This window comes from Colius striatus, chromosome 15 (genome assembly GCF_028858725.1).
Source record: "Colius striatus isolate bColStr4 chromosome 15, bColStr4.1.hap1, whole genome shotgun sequence".
Taxonomy (NCBI): domain Eukaryota; kingdom Metazoa; phylum Chordata; class Aves; order Coliiformes; family Coliidae; genus Colius; species Colius striatus.
In genome coordinates this window covers 14076490-14084627 of record NC_084773.1, presented here as the reverse complement: position 1 = coordinate 14084627, position 8138 = coordinate 14076490, and the positions used below count along the sequence as shown (strand labels likewise).

The 8138-nt window shown below is 38.6% G+C and overlaps 1 protein-coding gene across 2 annotated transcripts in view; it reads left to right on the top strand.

Moving 5' to 3' along the window:
* Positions 1-463: 463 nt before the first annotated feature.
* FHIT (fragile histidine triad diadenosine triphosphatase) overlaps positions 464-8138 on the top strand; it is a 535739-nt gene continuing 528064 nt past the window's right edge. For both annotated transcript variants that reach the window (XM_062008359.1, XM_062008358.1), the window contains exon 1: positions 464-523. The gene's annotated coding sequence lies outside the window, so the exon portion shown is untranslated. The remainder of the gene's footprint in view (positions 524-8138) is intronic.

Below are 8138 nucleotides of genomic sequence, written 5' to 3'. Positions count from 1 at the left end.
TGTGTGACACACACTATCACACTACTTTTCTTACTTGTAATGGTGCAATCTACTTATAACCCTGAACCATGGAGGGCATCCACACAGATTGTGAGACTGAGTTCAGGCAGAGCTGAATTTGAGAACAGCTTTTACCACCCACAACACTGCCCTAAGTGTGCTCAGCTCACCGACTGTAACTTGCCTCTTGGGGGACTAACCTAAGGCCTGCTCAGGAGCAGCCAGCCTAGCAAAGTAACTGCTCCCCTCACGACCTGCTCCCCCGCGACCCGCCTGAGGCGAGGAGCTGGGCCGGGAAGGGCGCGAACACGGCCCCGGCACGCGGCACCAGCTCCCTCAGCCACCGACCCGCACTGCCCCGCACTCCTGAGCATGCGCGCGGGACGCGCATAAGTACGGCCCCCTGCGGCGGCCATTTGCCGACGTCAAGAACCCTCCTCCGGGCCCGCCTCTCAGGCGGTGCCAGCGGGCTGCGGACCACCCCTTTTCGCCGGCGCAACGCATGCGTGTTAGGACACGGAGTGTAAGTGTCAATTTCGTGTTCATTTCCCTTTGCCTCTCAGTTGCGTTGCTGAGCTTTCCAGCGCTGAGTAGGAGGTATCGGTCTCTAAGGAGAGAAGGAAGGGAAGCGCTGTGCCGTCCCTCGCCGCTTTACCTCAGGGTCGCCCGCGGCGCTGCGCTCGGGGCTGCCTCGCGCGCTGTGAGGCGGCTGCTGGCCGCACCGCTTTCTCTTCCCTCGCAGAGCCCGAGATCGACTCGCTGCCCCTTTCTTTCCCCTTTTCCTCCTGGATGGATACTGAAAACCAATTTTGGGAGCGTTGCGCAGTAGTTTAAACGTTTTACGTGATCAGACCGCTTGGGTTTCCCCCCTCGCTCGGGGCTTGCGTGTGGCGGTGCCCGAGCGGCAGCGGCGCCCGCCGCGGCTGCCATGGCGTTCTCCCGGTTCGTCCGTGCCCGCTTGCCTTGGACCTCTCGGTGATCGATGTGAGGGAGGAAACCCACTTTAAGATAAATGCAGTGAGTTGAAGTAAATAAATTAGTCTTCACGCCCCTCAAAAACCAAACCAATCATTGAAACAACCTTCTGCTACTAGGATCAGAGTCTGTAGCCGGTGATTTCAATTTATGTATAAGGTAGTAACACTTAAAATGATTTTAGATGCTTTACACACCTCGTGTAAGTGATCGATCTGGTTACCTGAACCTGTATGAACAAGGTGACAACGTGATATGCATGGAAAAGGTAGTTGTGTTTTTCTAAGGAAAAAATGTGTCCAAGGAACATGTGAACTTTGCAGATTATTAATAAGTCACTTAGGAAGTAAGTGAAATCAAGATGGAGAAATAAAAAGTGGTTCTAGGCAAAAATGTGAGCTTAGGGATGTTGCTTTTGAGATTAAAAGCAGTTTAGGCAAAAAAGTATTTGCGAGGTTAATGTAATTTAGTAACCTTAAATGATAGCATTCTTAAAAAGAGGAAAATACAAAGCTCAGTTTGAAGAATAATTGCACATAATATGTTGTCTGTAAGCAGTTTTCTAATTAATTTTCAAATGTTGGATGTTGGTGATTCAAACAACAAATTCTAGAGCATGTGCCAAGTATGTGCTGCTTAATTGTTAGTTTAATCACTGAAATGCCTAATGGAAAAATGGCATTAAATATTTCACTTTTTTCCTTACAGCATGATGCCATTTATCTCCAATAAATAGTAGGCCCTCTGATTTCATAACCTGTTTTCACATTTCCCCTCAACTGCATTTTTAGATACACTGAGTAGTGTTAAATCTTTGAATGACAGCAGAGTACCATTCCTATCTTTAAAAGTTACATCTGTGTGCTGAAAAGAAATTCTGCACACACACACACACTGATGTTTTCCTAAGCGTTAGGCATGGAGTGCTGGTAAAAGCTGAATTTAGTTCACTTGTCAATTCTGCCACTTGCTATGAAACCTTTAGTTGTATTTCTTTCAGCTTGGTTTGATTTTTTTTCCCCTTTTAAGATTGAGCAGAAATGTTGCTGGTTTCACTGAGTGTGAGCTGTTAGATTTCCAACTGTAGCAATTCTGAATGCAAATCCTAATTAAATCTCTTCAAAACATTCTGTTCATAATAATGCTTATTTAATTGGTGTTATAGCCTTGAGAAAACTTGAGAATAATTAGGGCAGCAATATGTGGAGAAAACTGTGGAGCCTACCTGTTTTCATGTACTTATTAAATAGTTTTTTAGTTGAGTCCATTTTTCAGATGTTTGCATTCAGCTTCCTGCAATTGTTACTTTTGTTATGGTTTATGTCTCAGTCTCTGAGTGTAATGAGTGTGTTAAACTAAGGCTGTGGTTATAATCCAATATTTTAGTTTGACAGCCTTTAAGTTGTATGTTTGCTGTTTCCATTCACTTTACTAGTGATTAAGTTAATATTTTTACATGTTGGAAAAACTTGAGGATATAGACATAATACTGGAGTAACAGGCTTGGGTCAACTCATATAACTTAATGTTGAGCACAGAATTATCCACTTGTCCTGCATATTACAACTGTGTACGTGCTTTATGGGATTTTCCTTTTTATGGTTACAATGTGTAATACTCTCATTCATTTTGTCATTTGTCACATGAATCCTCTTGTGAATTTGCAGTAAATAGAATTATGCAGTTTTACGCATGTCTAAATCATTATTTCTTCTCCAGTGTCTGCACCTTCACTTAAGTCCATTATGTTTATTTATATTACTTTGTGTATTTATAGTTTTGTCTATTTCTGCAAAATTTAAAAAATATTGTCACTTTTCATCCTTGTCAACTGATTGGTGTATATTTATGAATGTCACTGTGTATATAAACAACTTCAGACAAAGTAGTGGTGTTTACCACAGAGGCTCAAATGTTGATCTGTTAAGTCTGCAAGAAAACTGTTGTTGACTTCTATAGCTCAAATTCTAATACTAGAATGATTCCAAAAAGCAAATTGTTTATTTCCAAATAATTTGGTGCTATAGAGGCAGTGTTTTGGTTTGTGTATTAAATGAATTGTTTTAAAGTGAAGCTTAGGTTGACCAGTATCATCCATGTTTGCCTTTTAATAATAATAGCTTAAATGTCTTGTATGCGTTACTGTGGATCCCATGAAGTTACTTTTAAGTTATTTTTACAGGGCTACATGTTTTTGTTGCTTTGTTATTTCTGTAAGCTCTAGGGAAAGGTGGACGCTTTAAAGAAGAGCTTAATAAATTATATTCATTCTCCTTGTCTTTCTCTGCTGCACCAGTAATTTATCAAATAAAACTGTCAGATATGTTTGGCACAATGTGTTCTTTGTGCATCCATGTAGTTTATAACTCATGTTTTCTGAATTCAGTGTTAAAATTTTATATAACTTGATTTGAAAAAAAAAAAAAAAACCTAAGCAAGTCTGGGCTTGGTTTATTTGATGATAAAATGCCTGCTGGATTCCTTTGAGTTGTTGAGCTTGTGTAAGGGAACAACAGTTGTCCCTAAAGCTACAGGGTAATTCTGAATATCCATTGCAAATAACTTGGAATTTTAAGTCTTTCGCTTCCAAATGGGTTTTTTGAAGCTGTTACCTCGTTACATAATAACATGCACACAAAGTAAGGATAAAATTGTGTTGTATGAGGAGCAGGTTCTTAATGTTCAGCATTTGGAAGGCTTTACTAGTAAAAATGAAACTTGTGTTAGCTGCAATTGATTTTGATGCATTTTTTTTCATTATATCTGTAAACTGGATCTAGGTCACTTTATGACTAATCCATCACTTCCTGTGTTGATACAGTCTTATTGGTGACTGCGATTAAAATTCACTTGCTTTTTCAAAAGCCAGTAAGTGACACAGCTGCTCAAAGAGCTTCTGCACAAGTCCTTCATTAAGAATAATCCATGATTCCCTCCTGTCATGGTTTAGGCCCATCCAAGAACAAAAGACCACAATTAGACTTAAATACCACAGACTTCCGAACTCCCGAAGGACAGGGAGAGTTTAATTGCTTCTTATGGTCTGGGACAAAACAGACAAGGCTACTCAGTTTGGGGAAGAAAACACAACTTAATTTAATTTGCCTCAAACTAAAATGTATCAAACAGAAATATCCAACAGAAAAATAATACAGAATAGGGCAAGTGATGGAAGTGCAGCCAGCTCTTTAAGATCACCTTTCCCCCACCAATTCTCTCTTCTTGGGCTCAGAGCCTTGAGTCCAATGTCATTACCTGCCCCCCACAAAAGCAGTACTGGAAGCAGGGAATGGGGGGTGCAGTCAGTCCTTTCCTGATATCTCTTGACGCTTATTGTACTCTTGAGGAGAAGTGCTCCTCACCAGTCCTCCCTTACTCCAGCTCAGGGTCTCCCACACACTGGGCAGCTCTGCACAAGCTGCTCCCACGGAGTGCTGCAACCCCAGTTCATCTTTTCTGGGTTGGGGTCTAAGCTGCTCAGTCCCTCTGACCCAGAGTCTCCAGCTCTCACCCCCTCTGTCACAGAGTCTTTACTTTTTGTTGCGGGCTACAAGAATGTCTCTGGTCCAGCATCACTCCTGTCTTTTCCTGACAGCAGGGTCAGGTTATATTAACCTGCATCTTTGCCCTTCCATCTCCCTCCATGTATTTACAATTCCCATCCTTAAATAGTGATCCAGAGGCACCAGATTGGCCCAGCCGGGGCCGGACATGGTCTGAACCTCAGAGCCAGGGGAAAGTCTGAGAACTCTACTGATCCTGCACTGCAGCCCCCTCTCTCTGTTACCAAGCAAAAGGGGCTCTTTGCAAAACCATGACACCTCCCTTAAGTTTCAAGACAGTATGTTAATACCATTCCCACCAGGAACAGATTGGAGAGTTGTTAAAGAGTCCTCCTCTTCAACTCCTTATAATTGTGAGAAGGAATCCCATACTAGAAGAAGTTCAACAGAACACAGTCCATCAGGGAAATGTATTTGAATGGGAGGATTGAGGTTACCTTCAGAGAGAAGCGGGTATATAGATAGGTTCCTGCAGATGGTTGTGTTAACAAAGTGAAGAAAAAACTATTTTTGAGTGCATTTCAGGCAAATCATGGCAAGCAAGGTGATCGTTTAATTAATTCAAGATAGGTAATTTAAAGCTAAGATCTATTTTTTGTATGTTGATAAATAAGCATGATGTATACTGTATTTCCTTTGGCAATAAAAGGTTCTATTGCTTTGTGCCATGAGAAACGAGTATCTGTGCATGGTAGAGAGAGATCTGATTCTTTAAAAACAAACCTTTATTCTCAAACACTTAAAATTACAGTAGAAATGTTCAAAATGAAATAGTGCTTCTAAAGGCCTTCTCTGTTCACAAGTGGTTATTCTGATAGTAAACTTGAAAAAAGATGGATAGGCCTTGGTAAAAGAGCTATTTTTAACCTTGTGAGAAACACTAAAGAAAATGTTCTAATTGTGACATGTAAATAAACCTTTTGATTTTATTCAGAATATGTGATTTTCCTCTCATCAGTTTTCACTGCGCAATACTGAATATTCCCAGTATAGGTTAGAAAATTCACAATGTAGTGCCACCAACTCAGGAACTATATACATCAGCTTCACATGTCTAGATACTCCAAAGTACATTTTCTGTATTGGCTTTGCAGCGTTGCCTGTTAATTTATCAAAACAATGCTGTGGCTTAGTGCATGAGTAGTCAAAACCATTTGTATTAATTCTACTGAACAACAGTGAGGTTTTTATAGCATTAGCATCTGCATATCTTTAGCAAGGTCTTCAGTCGGTAAAAATCTGATATGTCTGGTAGGGATTGGCCTTGGAAAGCATCCTGTGATTTAGAAAGTTTGCTGCCCACTGACTTGCTGGAATAGTTTACATATGTCACTTGTTCTCAAAATTTTCTGAAAGGTTAAAGAATAAGGCTTTAAATTGACATAGTACTGCCATTTGGCATGAAGTATGCATATTATTTGTCCCATTCAAGGGTATAATGCAAATAATGAAAATCAAATACATTTTAAATTGTTTTGCTGGATTTGTGTTCAAGTAGTAACTGAGAACAAAGAGATAATGAAGGCATGTTAGAAAGCACTAAGTACCGTGCAAGGCTTAAATTTGCATTTAGCTCATATTGAGACTAGGAATCAGTGTTATGTTAATAAAAACAGTATAATGATTCTGTGACCTGATAGGAAATAAGTATTTCATAGTGTTTTGGGGTTTGGAAATAGGTTTTAAATGGCATTCATGTATTATTATTTTTCTTAGTGGTCACAAAAATGTAGTGCTATATTTTAGAGTGTTTTCTATTGTCAGCAGTTTGTTCTTTTTGATGATGTGCCTGATTCTTACCACCTGCTTGATATTCCATTTTCATATAAATTAATATTTTTTTTTACTTTGCCCATAATCTTTGGCATCTCAATGAGTCAAAACCAATAGCTTCATTATATGCTTATTTAATATACAGTAGCAGAGCAACCAATCTAACAATCCCTATGTGAAAGGACTTTGAAATTACACTTACAGAGAAATCTATGCCTCCTTTTTATTTCTTGTGCTGGGACGTCTTCTAATGATTTCAGGCTTTCAGTCTCTTTTTAGTGCATGTCGTGTTATTAAATATTTAAGAATTGTGTGGTTGTGATGAATACTATTTCAGAATAGCAGAATTTTGTTCATTGCAGAGAAATTTTCAGGTCAAATTGGACTTTAAGACAAAGGGAATGGGAGAAAGACACAAAGCAGCTTGCCTAAATCTAATTTTTATAAATCTCGTCAGTCATATTTTTGATTAGGCAGATGTTTTGCTGAGGAAAATGTGTAGTCTTGTTTAAAATGTTATTAGGTTCAAGTATTTATGGAAAAAACAAAATACAGACAAGTATGTCTAGAATGAAAAGCTAATAGTCTACACAATATTTCAATAGAAAATTTTATAACTCTGGACATCAGCTTCCATTGCTATACAGACTTTCATAGAAGTTGTATTGAAATTATCACGAAAGTACACTGATGTCATTGTTTTGTGAAATGTGGATTGTCAAACTATTGTGCCTGTTTGCATGCTGCTACATGCAGATTATCACCTAATAATTCAGATTCCATTATCATTACAGACTTGTAAGAGTAGTTGTTTGCTTCTTAAAAATTCTGGCTATTTTTATTGGTATTATAGATATTGTAAATGTATTTATCATAAGTTGTCATATTGAGTGCTGATCGGACAAAGGAAGAGTATTCTTGGCAGTTGGATTGTAGCAATTAGACTGTTCAGTGTGGGATGGTAAGCAGTTACGAGTCTTTAGTTTTGTAATAAAAAACCAAGATTAGTTTTTGCAGTCATTATTCAAGAGGATATGGTTATGTATAGATCAAGGCTGTTTTTTTTCCAGTCTAAATTTTTCTAAATTTGTAGTTTTTCAAAAAAACTTGAAAAAAACTCACCAGGTTTTGGCTGAATGAGCTTTTCCTGAAAGTGCCTAACAGAGCGTTGTATCTCTTTAGATCTTTTTATAGAAACATTCTTTAATGGTGGGAGTGATTGAATGAATATTTTTCTCTACTGCATTCTGATGATATTTTGTAGATTGGAGCTTACCTAAATGGAAACTCTAGCAATTAGGGGTACACATAGGCTTTTTTCTCCTACTCTAACAAAACAAAACTGGAATTTAACTTGTCTTAATGCACCAGCATAGTAATAAATTACCTCAATACTTTTTTTTTCTTTTTTTAATTACTTTCAATGTGTCTGGAAATTGGCTCTTACTGAAGTTTAAGTTTTTCTAATGTTCATTTTGAAGTGTTAGGTCCAGTATGACTCTGTTTGCAAGGTCAGAATGCTTTTACATTGTCAGGGTCTGTGTCTGTGCACAGTGATCAGCTCCCTTCTCAACCTTTCCAATAAGCTGAATAGGTGAAACCCCTTATTAGGAAAAAATGGGGATATTAGATAGCTGTGGCAAAAGACAAACTCTGGGATAAAGTCCATTGTAAGTAAAGGAGACCAAAATAGTCTGGCAGAAAAAAATCGTGATTATTGTCATAATCAAAAGGGAATGGTTAGCCTACAACAAATTCAGACAATGAGTTAATTACACAGAAGTTGTGGATTGCTGTTCTGGAAAACTGTCTTGTTCATGATCCCAC